This window comes from Parasteatoda tepidariorum, chromosome 2 (genome assembly GCF_043381705.1).
Source record: "Parasteatoda tepidariorum isolate YZ-2023 chromosome 2, CAS_Ptep_4.0, whole genome shotgun sequence".
NCBI classification, from domain to species: Eukaryota; Metazoa; Arthropoda; class Arachnida; order Araneae; family Theridiidae; genus Parasteatoda; species Parasteatoda tepidariorum.
In genome coordinates this window covers 96206711-96226122 of record NC_092205.1, presented here as the reverse complement: position 1 = coordinate 96226122, position 19412 = coordinate 96206711, and the positions used below count along the sequence as shown (strand labels likewise).

General features: G+C 32.2%; 1 protein-coding gene across 3 annotated transcripts in view; it reads right to left on the bottom strand.

The window, feature by feature from the left end:
- The window catches only part of LOC107446785 (FMRFamide receptor-like), a 173837-nt gene that overhangs the window by 114472 nt on the left and 39953 nt on the right, over positions 1–19412 (bottom strand). For 2 of the 3 annotated variants that reach the window (XM_071178052.1, XM_071178054.1), the window contains exon 2: positions 2058–2107. The gene's annotated coding sequence lies outside the window, so the exon portion shown is untranslated. Of the gene's footprint in view, positions 1–2057; positions 2108–9332; positions 9489–19412 lie in introns of those variants that run through there. The other variant, XM_071178053.1, reaches the window with a different exon arrangement.

Here is a 19412-nt window from a genome sequence, read left to right as displayed (position 1 = left end):
AAATCTTTAAAGAACCCTTGTGGGACAAAAGCTATCGACAATGTCAACTATCACCTATCAAAAGATACCTCAAGATTGAATCGAGTTAGCATGTTTTATATACTTGTGAATTGATGTTTAATATTCGTAGTGGTAGTTACGCAACAATATTCCCCCACCAGAATTTTACCAGTGATAGAATTCTGATGAACGGATATACCACAAGTTGTCATAGTTGTGAAAGACCGGGAGTGCTGTATTAAGTTCACCACATTTTCAGCGCTTTTGGTGAGAGCTGTATTAAGTTCATCGAGTTTTAATTGTTTGTCTCGCAAGCTGCATTAAGTTCACGGTAGTGTGTGTGTTCTCTCATGTGTTGCTATTGGAATCGGGTGTGTGCGGGATCCCGTTGTGTGTAATTGCGACTGAGAACCAACAGCTCTAGGTGGACAATGACGCAGTCTTAAATAGCAAGTCAACTGTGCAATGTGAACCATCCATCGAAGTAGGCGTAATCATATCACGTCCGGGTCACCAATGCGGGAAAGGAGCTTTTGACAATGTCACCTCTCATCTATCCAACGTACCCCTAGATTGAATCGAGTTAACATGTCTTATATACTAGTGAATTGATGTTTAATAATAGTAGTGGTAGTTACGCCACAGACTCTTTAAATAAAACCTGACGGTGAATTATAAAATTACATAATACTGAGTTTTCTGATTCTGTTCAAAATTACAAGATTAGAGAATTTAAGAACGATTTTCTAACATTGACGATAAATAAATTTGAGCAAACGTTGGTATGTCACAAATAGTTCGCGTTTGACGAGAACGAGTATTCCAAATCCCGAAAATGTGGTAGCTTATTATTCTAACTTTTTTCAAAGAATGATGGATCGAAATCGAGAATGGAATATCAAAATATACAATTTTGATTATAAAAATGAACAGGAAGATTAATATTTCAATATCTAACGTTTTGTTCAATAACAGGTATAGTAAAAAATGAAAATTTGCGAAAGTTAAGATTTTCAGGTCATATTTAAAATTTTAAATTATAGTGCTTGGACTATTATATTCACCATCTCTCCTAAGAAACAAACATACCTTACCGGAAGTCTTGAAGCTCTCTTCTGACATCACAGCTTTGACGTGACTGTTTCTTTTTCTTTTTACTTTCCGGGTTTGTTTTTATATGGTACTGAGAATGAACGAAATCGGTATTAGGTCCAGTTAAGTGCCACTGCCCGGTATACATTTGCCCGGTATGCCCTCCATCAGTGTTTTTTTAAGTGTCACTACCCAGTATGCTTTTAACCGGTACTCCGAACAATGATGTTTCTCCTAATCTAACCTCAGCAGACATTAAGATATAGAAAAAATATAATAACATCAACGAATTATGTAATACCAAATAGGATATTACAAACATTTCAGAATTCACCAAAGCGACTAAGTGATTGTCGACATTCACCCGTGAAAGTCGACATTCCTTTAATTTCGACCATTCACGGTTACATGTATACTCGAAATATTCAGTTGTTCTGAATTTAATTTCTGTATCAGGTTTCTGCGGGAAAATGTGTTATTCATATTTTAAAATATCAGATGAAGTTATAAAAAAAGTACTTCGGGAAATTATCCTATATTGATATGCAATTACTTAATCGTTGATATGCGGATTTGCGCAATTTAGTTTACACCAGAAGTTTTTCTACCTGAAACTTCTACCGGAAGTTGAAATAATCTCTACAAATACTGCCCCCTACCGTCGAGAACATGAAACACTGTCGGGAATAAGGTAAATATTTTTAAAAAAATTGCACAAGTATTTCTTGGAAACTTTTAATAGCCTACTAGAATGGCGTACAACCAATAAAAACCGGATGCAAAACCACGCCGCCGGAAGTTTCCACTTTGGTATTGATTGCCATAGACTTCCGTGTCTGGTAATGAGTTCCGTTTTATGTAATATTAGTTGACAGCGAAAATTTTGATACCTTTTCAAAGAACAATTTTTGTTGTTGCAGTCAAAAATAATTTCAATGAAAAAACAAATTAGTAATAACACTTACTTCGAATTTCTCAGCGTCGCCCATAAAAATAATCTTAGCCAAAGAAAAATCTGCAAAAAATGAATTGAGAATAACTTACACAATTATTTAAACAAAAAAAAATAACATATTTAATAACAAATGCTTTAAAATCAAAACCAATAAGCATAAAAAAGTGATATTTTTAAGTTATAATACTCGGAACAATGCGATCTATTTGTCTATGGATTTTTTTTAAAAGTTAGCTTAACACTTAACATACCAACACTTAATATATACCTATTTCTACCATAGCCAGTCAAATGATCGGACTTAATTTCTTGATTGAATGTATGAAATATGGATATTAGGACTTAATTTCTTGATTGAATGTATGAAATATGGATATTAGAACTTAATTTCTTGATTGAATGTATGAAATATGGATATTAGGACTTAATTTCTTGATTGAATGTACGAAATATGAATATTAGAAAGGAAAAATAAACTAAAAAACTTTATTATAATGATACAAAATTGTATAGTGTCAATTTTTATGTATTACAAACACAAAGAATAAGAATTTTTAATTCATTGCTCAACGCCTTTTTTGAATATACAGGGTGATTCCATTGCACATATTCCACAAACATATTTCTTCTAATTATTATTATTTCTACAATTCTTATAATTATTCTTATAATTAATATTATTTCTTCTAAGAACTTGGGCTGTATTGATTGTTTCGACAATTTTTCTGGGTGAAAACTAACAGTTAGTTAGAAATGAAGTAAAGCTATCAAAATAAATTATAAGTCACTTACCAAAACATTTAGTTTTTGACATTTTTTCTGACACAAAAATGCCAAATTTTACGTACTTTCTTGAAGTTTGAATTCACAGTTATTCTGATTGAACTAACTGCTCAACAGTCTTATGCAGAATGTGCAACTCATCGAATGCAGTATACGTTGAACACGCATTACAACGTCATTTCTGATGCGATGACCTTATAAAGCAATAAATTGTTCTCCCGGTCAAATGACCGGTTGTGGTAGAAATAGTTATACGACAAGTATTATTCGAAACAAACAAAATACAATAATAATAATAGAATATTAACTGTTTATAATGTTTAGAAAAAGTCATGAAATCAAATGTGCAAAAACAATAAGATGATAAGCGCATTTTAGATGCAGAAGTTCTTAAACGGTCATGTGACCGGTTATGGTATGCTTAGTGTTAAAACGTGAGAGAGAAAATATAGTACATATCGGCTATAGGGAATATGTGTTGGCGACTGCTTTTCCGAGTTGTTATCAACACGAATATCGGTCTACAAAATTATTGACCAACACTGGTCACTATTTTTGTTTTCCATATAAAATTCCTCAACACTTACAATAATATCCTCTTTAATAATTACCGTTACATATAATATTCGTTTATCTTTTTAAAATGCCATCGATTATGCCCTCTCTGATATTACCGTATTCGATAATTACAGTAATCAATAATGATCGCGATATTATTAGATTCTATACATAGTAAACAACTTTATCTTATTTGATACAACCATGAGAATTATCGTTAGAAGATTATTAGTTTAAACCAGAAATTTGGTTGCTCTTACGAATTGGCGAACTCAGTTTCATGGTGCCTATAAACAATAAATAACCAGATTAGATTCGATAGACTCCCTCGATTCGAAGTTTTGCCAATTATTTTAACATGAAAAGGCAAACATTAAGTAATTCTTGTAAAAATAGCTACTTTATGGAATAATTACATTTGTTTTATAATTTTGTCACAAAAGTGTTTGATTCGGTTTCAGAGATATGACGAGACATGCAAAAAGTATAATTATGGGGCTCAATTATATGGTCGATAATTATATCCCCATATTGGTGACCCGGACGTGATATGTACTTGCCAATATCGATGAACGGTCCTTATCATACAGTTGATTTACTTACACATCAGATGAAGTAAATACAATTCTCTCAGAAAATGAAGAAAAATAAAATAATGAATAAACATTCTAAATCAACTACTGGTATTCATTCATCGAATTCTGTCCCATATAAAATTTCTGGCAGGGGAATAATCTGGCGTAACTACCACTAATAATATTAGTTACCAATTTAGTAGTATATAAGACTTGTTGACTCAATTATATTTAAAGGTACCTTTTTATAGATGAAGGCTGATAAGGTCGATAATTATATCCCCACATTGGTGACCCGGACGTGATATGTATTTGCCAACATCGAGGCACTGTCCTTATTATACAGTTGATTTTCTCACAAATCATATGAAGTAAATACAATTCTCCCGACCAAAAAATAAAATAATGAATAAACAGCATAAATTAACTAGTGATATTCATTTATCGAATTCTGTCACGGACAAAAATTATGGAAGGGGAATAATATGGTGTAACTACCACTAATAATATTAAATACCAATGCAGTAGTATATAAGACTTGCTAACTCGATTATATGTTGAGGAGCCTTATGATAGATGAAGGTTGAGATGGTAGATAATGAAGTCCCCATGGAATCATATTTTCCCAAACTGCCTTTTTTATTAGTTTTCCCGAATTTGATAATGTCAGTGAGTTTTTCTGCCATATATATATTTGTTTTATTATTTTTTCTTACGTAATTTTTTATTATAAGTATTAAATTATTAAACCGGCAGTAAGAAGTAAGACTGACACCATGATGACCAGTGCTTTTTGTATAAATTTTGCAGTTTTTTCTACTTACAATGCAAAAAAAAAGGAAATCGTGCCGAAAGAAAACTTGTTCTAGTGACACAGTAAAACGGCTATCTACTTATTTGGAGTAGAACAAGAACACGAAAAGACAATGAGAGGAAACGGAAACTTATTTTGCAGACATTATTTGGATAGGGAATAAAAAAAGTATATCCGGATTGTTAAAGATACAATATGTATACAATGTGCAATGACATCGTTTGGTTAACCAACTGGAATATACTAAGTATATACATGGTATACAAGACAGATTAGATCAATTAGTTATCGTTTGGGAATCGTTCTAAGAATAACATGGTTAATGGAAGAATAATTGTAACTAAACATTAGTCGAAATAGGCTATTCTATCTGTCTGGGAAAAGATATTTCTTTTTTTAATAGCTATTTTGTATAATCCTTCGTACGATTCCTTGGGAGATTAATCCATTTTTTCACTTTGGCGAATTTCCTATCTCCCTTTCCTCATCTGTCGAATATTGAAGGTCTTATTATTGTTTTATTTTATTACCGCCGTTGAACAGCCGACCCAATTTTGGAGTTTAGGACTACTAATGTTCAACTTCATAACCTTGTAATTTTGAACCAATCCAGAAGACAAGGAAACTCCTGGATCAGTACCCCCAGAGATATGATTTGTTATGGGAACATGGAGAACTTTGTGACTCGACTGATTTAACGTGTTTCAGTCACCATTTACTACACGAGGTGTCTTCGGTAGGCGGAGATCGAACCTACGATCTTTTGGAAATTTGCCCTACCAACCAGTCTATCACGGCTCAGGCCCAGTTATTAGTCTTTGAGTGATGGTCATGAACGAATCCTGAATCTCTGAGTGTGTACAAGGCAATATTCTTTATCGCCTTCAGGAGATCATCGCCAAACAAAACCAATTTTTTTCTTTGAATCCACAGTCAAAACTGTGGCAGAAGAGTTCCGTTTTCTGTTTGGATACTGGTTTCTGTTGGATTGTAAAACTAGTTAAGTACAGTAATTCATGCATAAAATATTCTGTACTTATATGAGAGTATGTGTGGTACACGTTAAAATTGCATGAATCTCCATTATGTCATTGGTACATTAGTACCAAAATTAAGTATCATTGATGTCAGTAATAGAATGGCGACTTCTTACGATTCTCTGTAACAAATAAGTACATATTTTCAATACTAAAAGATAAAAAAAATAAATTTAAATCTAAATTATTAAAACTTCTATGAAAAAACGCGCTTGAAAGCAGCAGAAATTTCACAAAAAGTATAAATGTAACAATAAAGGAAACGAATGAAATAAAAATAAAAATATGACCACCGAAGCCGACGTCTTTATTGAGGGTGTTACTTTAGGCACTTGCCTCCCTCTCAACAGAAAGGTTTTGTTTTATGGCTACCGAGGCCGGTACCCCATGAAGACGTCGGCTTCGGTAGTCATATTTTTATTTCCTTCGTTTCCTTTATTGCTACATATTCTCAATTAATTTTGGTTTTTAGTAAGCACAGTCGGACTTCCATTTAACGAACTTCGCTATTTCGCGATTTTTTTTTTCGATGAACCAAGAACATTTTGGAAATTTCTTCTTTCAAATAACTTCCAAATAGCGAAGGGAATTTTCTGTTTAACGAACTTTTACTTTGGATCCACTTTCCCTATTTTCCAAAATATTTTGGAACATTTCAAAACTTGTTAACGCATTTCATGGGGGAAATGACCTTGAAATTGATTTTCGCAGTCACTTAACTTTTAGAGAAAGCTGTAAAATCCCTTTAACTTTTTGTTCCTACGGGAATCCAAGCCAAAAATCAATTAACGAGAAAGCATAACAGAAATTTTTTAAAGCATGGAACCATGATGTTCCAGATCGTACTGTTCGTAACAATTTTGCCAAAGCTGGATTCCTAGTCGGAGCGGAGGATTTGGAAAGGGCGGAGGACGAGGATGACATTCCTTTAGAAGAACTTTAAAAAAATATATATGGGTACCAGCTAAGTGAGAACCACGAAATGAATGATGATGCACTGATTAATGATTTTCTTTTTACTGATTCTGGAGCTGCCACCACAGAAACATTAACTGAAGCGGATATTTTGGACAGAGAGAAAAATAAAATCAATGCGGGAATAAATAATGAAGAAAACGGAAATAATGAATAAATTACCAAACCATCATATGATAAAATCATTTGAAACAATTTGATTGTAGATAATAATTTAGTAGATGATTAACTCATGGCGAAGCTAAATCGAAACGGTTGATATGGAATATTGTTGAGCATTTATCGGTAACCAGGGACCATGACTTCAAGTTTGCCAACACATAGTAACATTTCATGCGTAGTAAGCCAGATTCCAATTTACACAGATAACCGGGTACCGATAATACACCTATATAATATCTAGGTGTATTACATCTAGATAATATCTAGATACTATTATATCAAATACAGCAATATCGAGTAACATCGATACATATCGAGTAAGATAAAATCACGAGCATTATCGATGACTATATAAATCGAATATAATAAAATCGCGATCATTATCGCTGACATAACAATTTAAAAAGATAATATCGTAAATATTATGCTCAGGTATGACTCATTCAATACGACAGTGGTTCTTAACATTTTTAAGCCGCGACCCAAATTTGAGAAATATGTTCATGTCGGGACCCAAAAAAAAAGTCAAAATTAGGCTGAGTAAGCCACAATGACTTCTTCTAGGAGGTGTTGGTTTTACTTATTATTTGGTGCATTACTAACTTTTTTGGTTCGACTCAGCGCGACCCATACACTGTAAAAAATTTCGAGCTATGCGGCACCAAATATTGGTATTCATTTGCTGGCTACATAAAGTCNTAGGTTTAGAACCGCTGCAATACGACATTGATCTGAGTGTTGACGTAACGAAAATATAGACCAATGTAAAAATTATATAAATCAGCTTAAATGGAAAATATCGAGAGATATATTGCTAAATATCGATATTTTTGACAGTGCATCACCATGCTGAAATTCGTACTTATCGTTCGCATGGGCAACAATTCTAAAAAGCAGTCGCACTTGGCACCTGTAATAGTCAAGTACCGAATATTGCAGCCGGCTTATCGTAAAATAAGCAGATTGATTTTTTTCGAAGTAGTCCAGCACAGCTTGAACATTTCTGGGTTAAATTAAATTATTTGAAATCCCCCCCCTTAAAAATAGTTCAGAGTTTAATATGAGTCATGACACGTTACCGAAATTCCATAAAACGCATGATGGATTCATGAAACCGTGAGTTCGTAAATTGGGCGCCAAAGGTGGCATTCAAAATTTATTCTATAGTTAATAATTTTTAACACAATAACTAATGGGGGAAATTATTGAAATTTCATTTTTGTCTTTGATATAGAAAATACTTTATTAGACGCACTATAAGATTCGATGTAAAATTATAGTTATCAGGTAATACTGTACAGCTGTATTGTTTTAACTTGGATAAAACCGGTTTGCAGTTGTTTACGCTCCTGTATCAATTGGTTAACATTGTAATGCAATACATTAAAAATAAATACAAATCGTAAGTATATAAAAATCTCCTGAATAAAAACCCATTACATGTATGTTTAAATATGAAAGTATTGCCTATAAAATCTTGCAAAACATGTCATTATTAAAAAAGTACAGTGCTACTAATAATTGGATCTAATTATTATAATATAATGATTGATATAATAAATATTCTGTATTTATATAATATATCGTCAAATTTTTATTTTGTATCATCTAATTTAATCAATTGACACACGAACGTTAGCAAGTGCAAACCGGTTTCAGCCGTGTTAAAACAATAAAGCTGTATAATATCATCTGATAATTAAGATTTTACATAGAATCTTACAGTGCGTCTAATAATTTACCCAGGGACTTTAATTGAAAACAAATTACCTTCTAACCATAGAAAAAGAAATCACGAAGCTTTTAAACTAGTTTTAGCAAAAATGATTTTTCCTACCTTCCTTGACGTTTGTTAACGTAACGGAAAGCGTTTGTCCTAACAGACAAGCATACAGAAAATAAAAATAATTTTAAAAGTGAACCTTAATTTTTATTTTTGCCGTACTTATATCTAACTTGAAATATTTCTCGCTGTGATGGCTTTTGCATTATTTATTTTTCTTCTTTTTTCCTACTTTTAAGATTCGACTGGGTTTCGATTTACTTTTATGAGTCTATTTACACAGAAAGAAGCACCGAGAGTGTTATAAATCGCATTCTGAATAAAATATTTTTCTTTGAAAGTAAATACTTGTTTCGAAACGAAAAAAAAAAATTTTTTTTTCTTCTTCCGTTCTCTTATTTTTGCAGATGGTACGGAACGCTATTCAATTCTCGAACTCTAGCTTCTTTTTTCCTTTTTTTAAATTTTAAAAATGATTGGACGTTCAAAAGAAGTGCCATCTTTTATTATTTAAGCCCATAAAGTAAATTTATAGAACAAAATTGATGAAATATTAAGAAACTCTCGACTAGTCTCAATCGTAAAGAAGAAATCTCACCTCCAATTTTTTTTAAAACTAGCTTTTGTGAGAGTGAATTATTGCGATTGAAATTTCGACTTCCTTTTCAACTAGCTACACTCAATTCTGTATTGCAGGTCAATCTAAATTTCATTCATTTCTTGACATCTGCAAATAGACTTTGCAGGGTGGGTAGCCAACTCTTTAAACAAAGAATAAGCACCTTTTAAGTACTTTTTAAGCACTTAAAAATATTTTTTAAGCACTATATACATTAACAGAATGCAAAATAATTTTCAAAGATTGTTCAAGATAAAATAACTAGTTTTTNAGGTCAATCTAAATTTCATTCATTTCTTGACATCTGCAAATAGACTTTCCAGGGTGGGTAGCCAACTGTTTAAACAAAAAATAAGCACCTTTTAAGTACTTTTTAAGCACTTAAAAATATTTTTAAGCACTATATACATTAAAAAAATTTTAAATAATTTTCAAAGATAGTTCATGATAAAATAACTAGTTTTTGACAAAGAACTCTTTCTTGATTACATTCATCATCATCATCATCATCAATGGCTCTACAGCAAAGGGTGGGCCTTGGCCTTCCCAAGAAGTTTTATTCCGGGCTAACCCTTTTTTTGCTAGTGTTTTCCAATTTTTAGTTTTTAAGATTGATTACATTAGTTTTCTTGATTTCATAAGACCATATACATTACAACATTACATTAGTTTTCTTGATTTCATAAGACCATACAGCCACCATAAAAGATCGGGAGATTTTTCGGTTCGATTTCAGAGGGAGGAAAATGAAGCCTGAAAATGAGAACCTCTTGCAAAATGCAGCAGAGTTGCACATGACAGTGCAAGAATAATTCCCACTGAATCACAGCTCAGTATATGCACATGTGGACACGCAAGTATTTCATCAAACATGTAATATGATTGGCGCTTTCATACGCTACGAAACGATGGTACGCCTATATACATTGGGTTTGAATGATTTGTGAAAGCGTTGAATAGAACAAGTGAAAACTACGCTTTTTAATATTACGTAGCGAAAATCAACATGGTAAAGAAAAAAAAATCTCACTTCCGAAAAGGGAAAATTAAATCCTTTTTTAAAACACCCAATAAAAAAAAGCACCTTTAAGGGCCTTTCAAAAACGAAAATCGAAAATAAGCATCTTCAAGCACTTTTCACCCTGCCCTATCGTCGTTTTATCAACCAATTAATCCAAGCTTACCAATTTTGGCTAGAAATCGCCTTTCATATTTAAAGTTAAACAAACCTAGTTTGAACCACTCACAGAACTCACAAAACCAATTGGCGCACATTTAGCCCGGGTGTGCGCATGCGTAAAGGAGGTAAATCAATTTTCAATGTAAATGGGGAACCTTCGAAAATTCTCGCTGCGTGAAAATATCATTTTCAAGTTTCACAGATTTTTCAAGTATTTTTTGACTGTGCGAAAAAACAAAACGGACCTACCTGATCAACTTTTAATCTAATGAATAGATTTTCACGTTCTAGGACTCAATATTAATGGCTGGGAGAGGTGACTTCAATTATGCAAATTAATAACTGCAGATGACATTTTAAGTTACGAAATATGACCCAAAAAAAACGCGTATTTTCTCTGAATAAACATACCTTTTTTTCCGAATCGTTCGGACTACCCCAAAAGATAGGGGGTAGCCGCAATCTGGGAAATATGGATCCAATAGTTTGGTCAGGAGAGCGATCCAAAGTTTGAACCCCTTAATATTAATTTTACTTTTTGATTATTTCGCTATATCTCGAGAACTTTTTTAAGCGAATTAAAAAAAATTTGCACACAATTATAAAATTCGTTTATCTAATGATAATTCCACTCAAATAATAACTTTTAGCAAATATTTATTACTTTATTTAAGAATGATCGAAAAACATTTTGAATTGTAAGATATACAATTTTTTGCATCAGGTTTCCTTCTTTATTGAACTTTTTTTAAACAAAATATCTGTACAGTGTAAAATCCTTCAGTTTTATGTTAGCTTCTTCAATAATCTATTGTATGAACACAAAAAATCTATATTTCGTAAATGCAAGGCTTTCTAGTTTAAATCTTAAAAGATTTAAAAAAAATCTATCGATGCATCTGATTCAAAGATGAGACTGCGTGAATAAATTCGAGAATTTAGGAATTTTTAAAAGGTGCTCGACTTGTATATCTTAAGCAATTCTTCTCACCAAATACACCTCAATTTCAATCTCATTTACACTTCTTGAAAACAACCTCAAATATACCTCAAAAACACCTTTTTTTTGTTAGGCACTGCGGTTCCATTTTACAACCACCATAATGACCCAATTCCACGTGGTTAGAGGGATGGTACCTAGTTCTCGTCCTATGGAAACACAGTGCGAAACATTGTTTGGACTGAATCGAGACTCATCGGCAAAGAGAACATAAGAGTCACTATGCCACGTGATCTAGAGGGTCAGGAAGACACTCTGATTTCTCTATGGCTGAGCTCTATATATGTTTGCTAAATATGTATAAAGGTATAACTCGTAGCCACCCCTACATCTACATGTTGTTTTCTTTCTTTAAAATTGCGAGTCAAAATTCTATTTGGCATCTTGGCGATTGTAGTTGGCGCGACAGATCACGATACGAAAATATTCTCACAGAGCTGGTCTTATGACTTTTCATTTTGGTTCATACATTGTTTCAAGCATTTAATTTTGTTTCATTGTGAAATAATGTAATATCCAAAAGTAGTTAGGCGCCAGTCCGGCTTTAGTGCCAGGACACAGCAAATTTAGTTTACAGCAAGATTAGTTAATTCCCTTAGACGAGAATTAGCTATAGATGCGTTTATTTATAAAAACAAAGTATTACCGAAAGTTAAATTTCGATGCGCAACGCTTAGCATTTGCAAACCGAACAGAGCTGAAATATCATTATTATGTTTATGCAATTTTTAATTTTCATACCAATATTTATGAATCAAAAAAAAATTTGGGCCTGAATCTTTTTCATAGAATCTCTCGTGAGTTAAATACATTTCTTCCGTAGAGAAAAATCTCCATATTCAATTGTGCTATTTTATTCTTTTTATAATGAAAGTATTTTTCCTATCAGTGGAAGACATGGAAGAGGAAAAGAAAGCCTGTCATTTGTCAAAACCATTGATATGACAGTTTCGAAATGATGATTTGTGTGCATGTTTTTCGGGAATAGATAAAACATTTGCTCAATTTTATTCAGAGTTAAAAAGGAAAGACCGAATGCTCGAAGTTTCAACAAAAATCGAACAAAATCGAATGCTCAAAGTTTCTTATTTTTCTTCTAAACAGTTAAAAAACTAAAAATACTTATATTTCATTTTGAATAATAAATTATCCCTTTAGATTTAAAGATGAATAAAATTTCACGTGAAAATATTGCATTGTCGTAAGAAAATCCCAACACCTAGAATGAGTTGCGCTAGATGAGCTAAATTTGACTCACTTGTTTATATAATTAAAAGGTGGTGTCTATTCAAGTTTCACGCTTGGCGCATAAGTTTGGCGCTTGTAAGCGTCACTGTGAACATGCAAATCAGGGTTCGTTCGCTCGTTCTACAGTTCGTAAGCATTATTTATCGTTAAATTTTGACATAGTGAGTGGCTCTAAGTCGAGAATACCTTTAAGAAGACGAAGAAGCCACGATCAACAGCTAACTGTTTATGAACCTGGTTGCGCAATAGAGCTGCGAGAAGGAGGATTTTCTTTCCGCGATATTGCAGAGAGACAGGGGGTAAATGTATTCACCGTGCATGATTTTATAATTTTACAACCGTCGTTGAACAGTCGACCCAATTTTTGGGTTTACGACTACTAATGTTCAACTAAGGAGCCTTGTAATTTTGAACAAAATCCAGAAGTCTTGGATCGAGTATTGGGAGAAATTTGCTTTCGTGGAGGACTTTTCTTTTTGATGGAACTAACCCGCATTTGCGTTGCATGGGGATCAAAACCACAAAAACCTCCCATAGTTAGCCTGATGGCAAGGGGACTCTAACCCAGGGCTAAAGAGAATAGAAGGGCTAGTTCATTCCGCTCTTAGAGCTGAAGCTACGTTTTCCCTCCTCATGACGTCACGCTGCACACAGATGTCGGAGATCGCAAGCAAAGATATTATGAAAATTTTGTATCGTTCTCTCTGTAAAAATAAGTTCGACTTTTTCTTGATATTAGCTTTCAAACTTTATGCAATTAACATATTACTTCCTCTCAAAAACACTGTTTCAAAAATTTTCTTGACCAAAATATTAAATTAAATACCATTTTGAACTAATAAAAACATTTTACTAGTTGACGGTATAAATACTTCATTTTTAAATTTTCAGTTTTAATTTTTATTATTAAAAAACATTTTAATGCATATATCGACACTTTTTTAGCAACATATTGTTTGATAACAATAATTTGTAAAGTTAGGTTAAATTTAGAATCTTGATTTTAAAATATGCTGTTAATGCCAATTTGTTTATACTTAATCATTGGGAAACAACAACCTTAAACTTTAATTATTCTGACAAAATAATAATTTAGGTTCATAAAAATGTTAGAAATTTTACAATTATTTATAAATATTTAAATTTAAAAGAATATAATTATATTAAAAAAGTAATTTATTATAATTAAAAAAATAATAAATATGTAGAATAACTACATTAAAAACTACATTATGAAACTAGGAGAATTTTAACTATTAATTATCTATAATTTTAATTTAAGTTTTTATTTTCTTTGACTTATTCATTTTTTAATTTTTTCGTCTGCTTTTTTTTTTGAAGTAGCTGGGTGGTTTCAATTTAGATGGCGAAATCTTATAAAAGTTCTGAAATGCAGCGGTTTTATTCACTTATAAATTCTTTGATGACACTTTTTGATTTTCTGTCCCATGCACACTTTAACTTGCACGCATTTCATAAATAATTTTAAATTTTTGTAATTCACTTCACAAAACTGAGAAAATTCTCTATAGGAAACAAAAAATGTCTTAGAATATGTCACAAAAAGGAATGCTCCAATATTAGTTAAAGCTAGTTAGATCAAACGCTTCGTTCTTGAAGTAAAAGCTCAAGTTTTGCGCCACCGTGACGTCGCATGCGAAAATCAGAGATTTGGCGCGGCGAGAGTATCTTCAAAGGAGGGAACTAGCCCTTCTATTCTCCTTAGCCCTGACTCTAACCCATTATACGTCTAACACTGAGGATATTTTAAATAGAATGGTAAAAGAATACAAAATATTTAATTCTAAATTGACAAAACATTTTTTGAAAGAAACGCGCTTGCAGCAGAATTTTTAAAAGAAGGAATAAATATATCAATAAAGAAAACGAAGGAAATAAAAATAAAAATATGAAGGCCGAAGCCGACGTCTTCAGGGGGTACCGGCCTCGGAAGCCATAAAACAAAACCTTTGAGAGAGAGGCAAAATTAAATGCCAAAAGTAACTCTCTCAGTACCCCGAAGGTTTCGTATAAGTCCTTGAGAAAATAAGTAGAATGGTGTCGGTGCAAGCCAGGCGCGGAATTAGAATTCCAGCCATCGCAGGGATACAAACCCGGATTACCTCATTGTAAGGCAAACACTCTACGCTTTGAGCCACTACGGCTCTTTAATGACATTTGGGATTGTAACAATAATCATGATTAGATACAATCCTATTTTGATAAAACATATATAAAACAAATTATATAAAAACATTTAATCTGCTGAAATTAAATTGTTTTTTATTACTTTTTTTATTTTAACCAAAATGTCAGGTGTCACAAATCTCTTTATCCCCCCCCCCCTCCTATTGTCACAAACTCACAATTTCTCGAACCTGAAAGCGTGACATCATTTACAAATGCTAAGTGTTTCGCTAAATGTTTGAATTTGTAACTGCGTAACATGTGTGGCAATGCGGTTAAAATATAGTCATGTTCAGTAATTTTTGGTGCTCAGTACTATAATATGCAATCTTGTTTATGATTTGTTTATTGTCAATATCTGTATAGTTCGTTCACCGACTCCACCTTCTTGAAAGCTGACTTCATTTTAGCGCGGGAAAGGAGAAACATCCCCGCGCTTGAAATTGAGACAACCCTTAATGCAATCCTAACTCAAACTGTGAATTCTTTTTCAGTCATTTACTTTGCTTTATCATATGCTATTATACATTTCGCTACTCTAGCTAATTGACTATATTTTAAATTTAAAAACTGCTGTTTCCCCAGCAAAATATAATAAAAAGGTCAAACTATTCACTCAAAAGAGAAAAATATCAAATTTATGAAATATTTAACGTTAAAAAATTTCACATAAAGATTGCGAAATAAATATTTATGTCATACGATCGCCAAATAGCAACCTTGTTCAGCATTGCTCACTTCCTTTTCTCAAAAATAACGATATAGTATCGTCTGATACCAAGTGATGAAGGCGGAGCCAAGTGTCAACCCCTGGTGAACGAACTATACCTAGCGCAAAAAAAAAAGAAAGAAGAAAAATGAGCACAACACCCTGAATAACTTTTGATCTTATGATCGGATTTTCAATTTTCAGGAATCGATCTTAATGGTTCGAAGGGGTGATCTCAAATATGCTAATTAGTTAGTGCAGACGATATTTTAGGTTACGAAATAAAATTAAAAAAAACTTTTTTTCCTTAAATAAACTTACTTTTTTCCCCGAAGGATTACGATTTTTGACCCTCAAAATATAGGGGGGGGGGAAGCCGCCGTCTGGGAAATGTGGTTCCAAATTTTTATCAAGAAAGCAGTCTATAGTCTTGACCCCTTTAAGGTTACTATTATTTTTTTGTGTGCATATTTCGCTGTATTTCAAGAAATTTTAAGCGAATTGATACATTTTTGCACACAATTTTAAAATTCGTTTATCCAAACACAATTTCTTGCAAAAAATAATTTGTAATAATTGCTTATTATTTCTAATTTTTTTACTTAATAATTTTGAAAAAATCTTTGAATTGTAAGGTATACAAATTTTTACATCATTTTAAAGAACGTAGATTTATAGGGTAAAATACAAAATTTGAACGAAATCGGGTACATAGTTTTTGAGAAATAAAATTTTAATTTATGACTTTAAAAAAAAATCGATTATTCGGGGACTATTCGACTGATTTCGTCCAAATGTGTACTCAATTGCAATATTAATTATAATTATTTTTTTCAATTTTCAAACTTTTAGAAAGTAAATACTTACGAAATAGCTTGCAATAATTATCTGCAATACTCACACATTTAACAATCTACAAGCTTGTATTTTTAATCAAATTACTATTTTAAATACGTTTTCAATTTCTTAAAAATCCTTTAATTTTTATTTTTTTTAAAAAAAAGTAACAAAGCTAATCACCTTTTAAATATTAAAATGTTTTTTCAGAAAAAAATTTGAATGATTTTTTATAGTTCATTCTCACGTTTTATGTCACTTTTTATAATGTTCTTCAGTTCTTGAATATGTTTTTATAAATTATAATTTGAACCAGCTTTGTTATTTTTACGTAATTTTTAATCAAAAGTATAATAGCTATTTTAAACTTAATATTAAAATCAAAAATTTTTTTTTTTCAAATGGCAGGCACTGAACTTTTATTCTTCGCCTAAGAAGATGCCGGAATTGTTACTCATTTTACGTTACCCAGTGGGCACCTGCGAACCAAAGCCACGGAGGCAAGCAACATTACCCACGCGACACTGCCACAAACTTGTTATAGGGTGGGCGACATTCACACACAACAGAGGACAACACAAGAGAAAAACATCCATGCCCAGAGCGGGATTCGAACCCGCAGCCATTAGTTTCGCAGTCAGGCGCGCTAACCGATCGGCCACCTGGGTGGCTATTAAAAATACATATACAGAATTATATGTTGTCTTTGGTCAATTAAATAATGCTTATTTAGTTATTTTTAAATTATCAAAAAACAAATTTCATCAGAATTATTGTCAGATATCTAGTTATTTTAAAATAGCGTGCGTTTTTAATCAAAATACTAATTTATTTAAATATGCTTTCAATTTCTTGAAAATCTGTTGAATAAAATATTAAGAAGTTGATTTTAAGATATCTAAAAAATTTACAGAAATTTTGTACGCTTATACCACGTTCTAAATACAACTCGGCCACATAAAAGAAATTTAAATAATATTTTTTTTTTTTTTTAAAAAAAGGAAGCACTAAAATATATTCGTCCCACGTTCCTATATATCTTCTTTCTGATGCGTCCCTTGCTACACAGCTGTATTCGTTCACAACTTTAAAAAAAAAGAAGAAAAAAATTCTATCGATGAAATCAGATTCAAAGATGAGACTGAATGAATAAATTCGAGAATTTAGGAATTTTTAAAAGGTGCTCGACTAGTATTTCCTAAGAAATTCATTCCTTCAGTTAAATATAACTCAGAATCAACATTTTCGTGGCATATTTAAGGAGAAAATTTGAAAACGATGCTCGTAACTTTGCATATCAGACAATATCTATTTCTATTTAAACAATAATTTCGTAACTATAGATATTTTAGTCTATTATAAATAAATAAAAAAAAGATTTAATAAGTACTGTAGGTGACGAATTCCAGTCGGACTCCCTCACGAACTCGCATCTTTGTGGCTCCTGACTACATGTCAGGGAGTTTTGATAATATGCATTTTATATATAGTTAACTAAACTATACGTCGTAAGATACAAGCATGTCAAAGTACCAAAAATGTTTGGGTACAGTGTCTTTAACCGTAGAGGATGGGCAATATATCGAAGTACATTTATTTGTATAACAAACATTTATTTGTATGTTTGATGTAAATAAGTTCATTTATTTGTAAGTATACTTCTGTTCTTAAATCTAACTTAATTATTTAAAAGTTATAATTGCAATCGAAATTACACGTGTTCTTTGTGTTCAGAGTCCCCCCCCCCTCTGTATTATTTTTATAACCGTCGTTGAACAGCCTACCCAATTTTAGTTCAACTTCATAGCCTTGTAATTTTGAACCCAATCCAGAAGAGTCCTGAATCAAGTATTGAGAGAAATTTGTCTTCGTGGAGGACTTTTAGATGGAACTACTCGTATTTGCGTTACATGGAGAGGAAGAATCATACGTTACATGGAGAGGAAGAATCATGCGTTACATGGAGAGGAAGAATCTTGCGTTACATGGATACATGGAGAGGAAGAATCATACGTTACATGGAGAGGAAGAATCATGTGTTACATGGAGAGGAAGAATCATGCGTTACATGGAGAGGAAAAATCACGCGTTACATGGAGAGGAAGAATCATGCGTTACAGGGAGAGGAAGAATCATGCGTTACATGGAGAGGAAGAATCATGCGTTACATGGAAAGGAAGACTCTTGCGTTACATGGAGAGGAAGAATCATGCGTTACATGGAGAGGAAGAATCATGCGTTACATGGAGAGGAAGAGGCTAACCTCCCACGGCAAACGGACTCTAACCCATGATCCGTCTACCACTGAAGATACTTCTGAAAAGCAACAAGCTTTTCAGAGTTGTCGCCAACACAAATATTGCACCCAATGACCCATAAATGTGAATTTTCCCGATGTAGTACGATGTAGAGTCAAAAGATATAGATATTTAACAATACATAGCGATATTTTCTAATGTATCTAATTTATATATTTTCTAATACCTTTACATTGGTCAATAATTTCAACCAAATTAAATTTAACAACATTTTGTAATATTATCATTTCGTAAAATATTCACTAAATCATCCTTTCCTTGCCGAAAATGATCTTTATTTTATCATATTCGATAATTATTATTATTGATAATGGTCGCGATATTTTTATATTTAATATGTATTTGTTATCGTTAATTATCACGGTATTAGCGCATGTGATACGTACTATGTGTAAGATTGAACTGGATTACCTTTTATTTAAATTTAAATTCGGCGTTGTTTATGCTTGTTGGTTTGAACTTGTCTTTAAGATTCCTATTACCGATAAACTACATATTAATTCCATCAAAAATTATTTTAGTAGGAAATTTTTTTTCTATTATTTCAATATATACCCAGTATTATCCGACCAGATTCGAT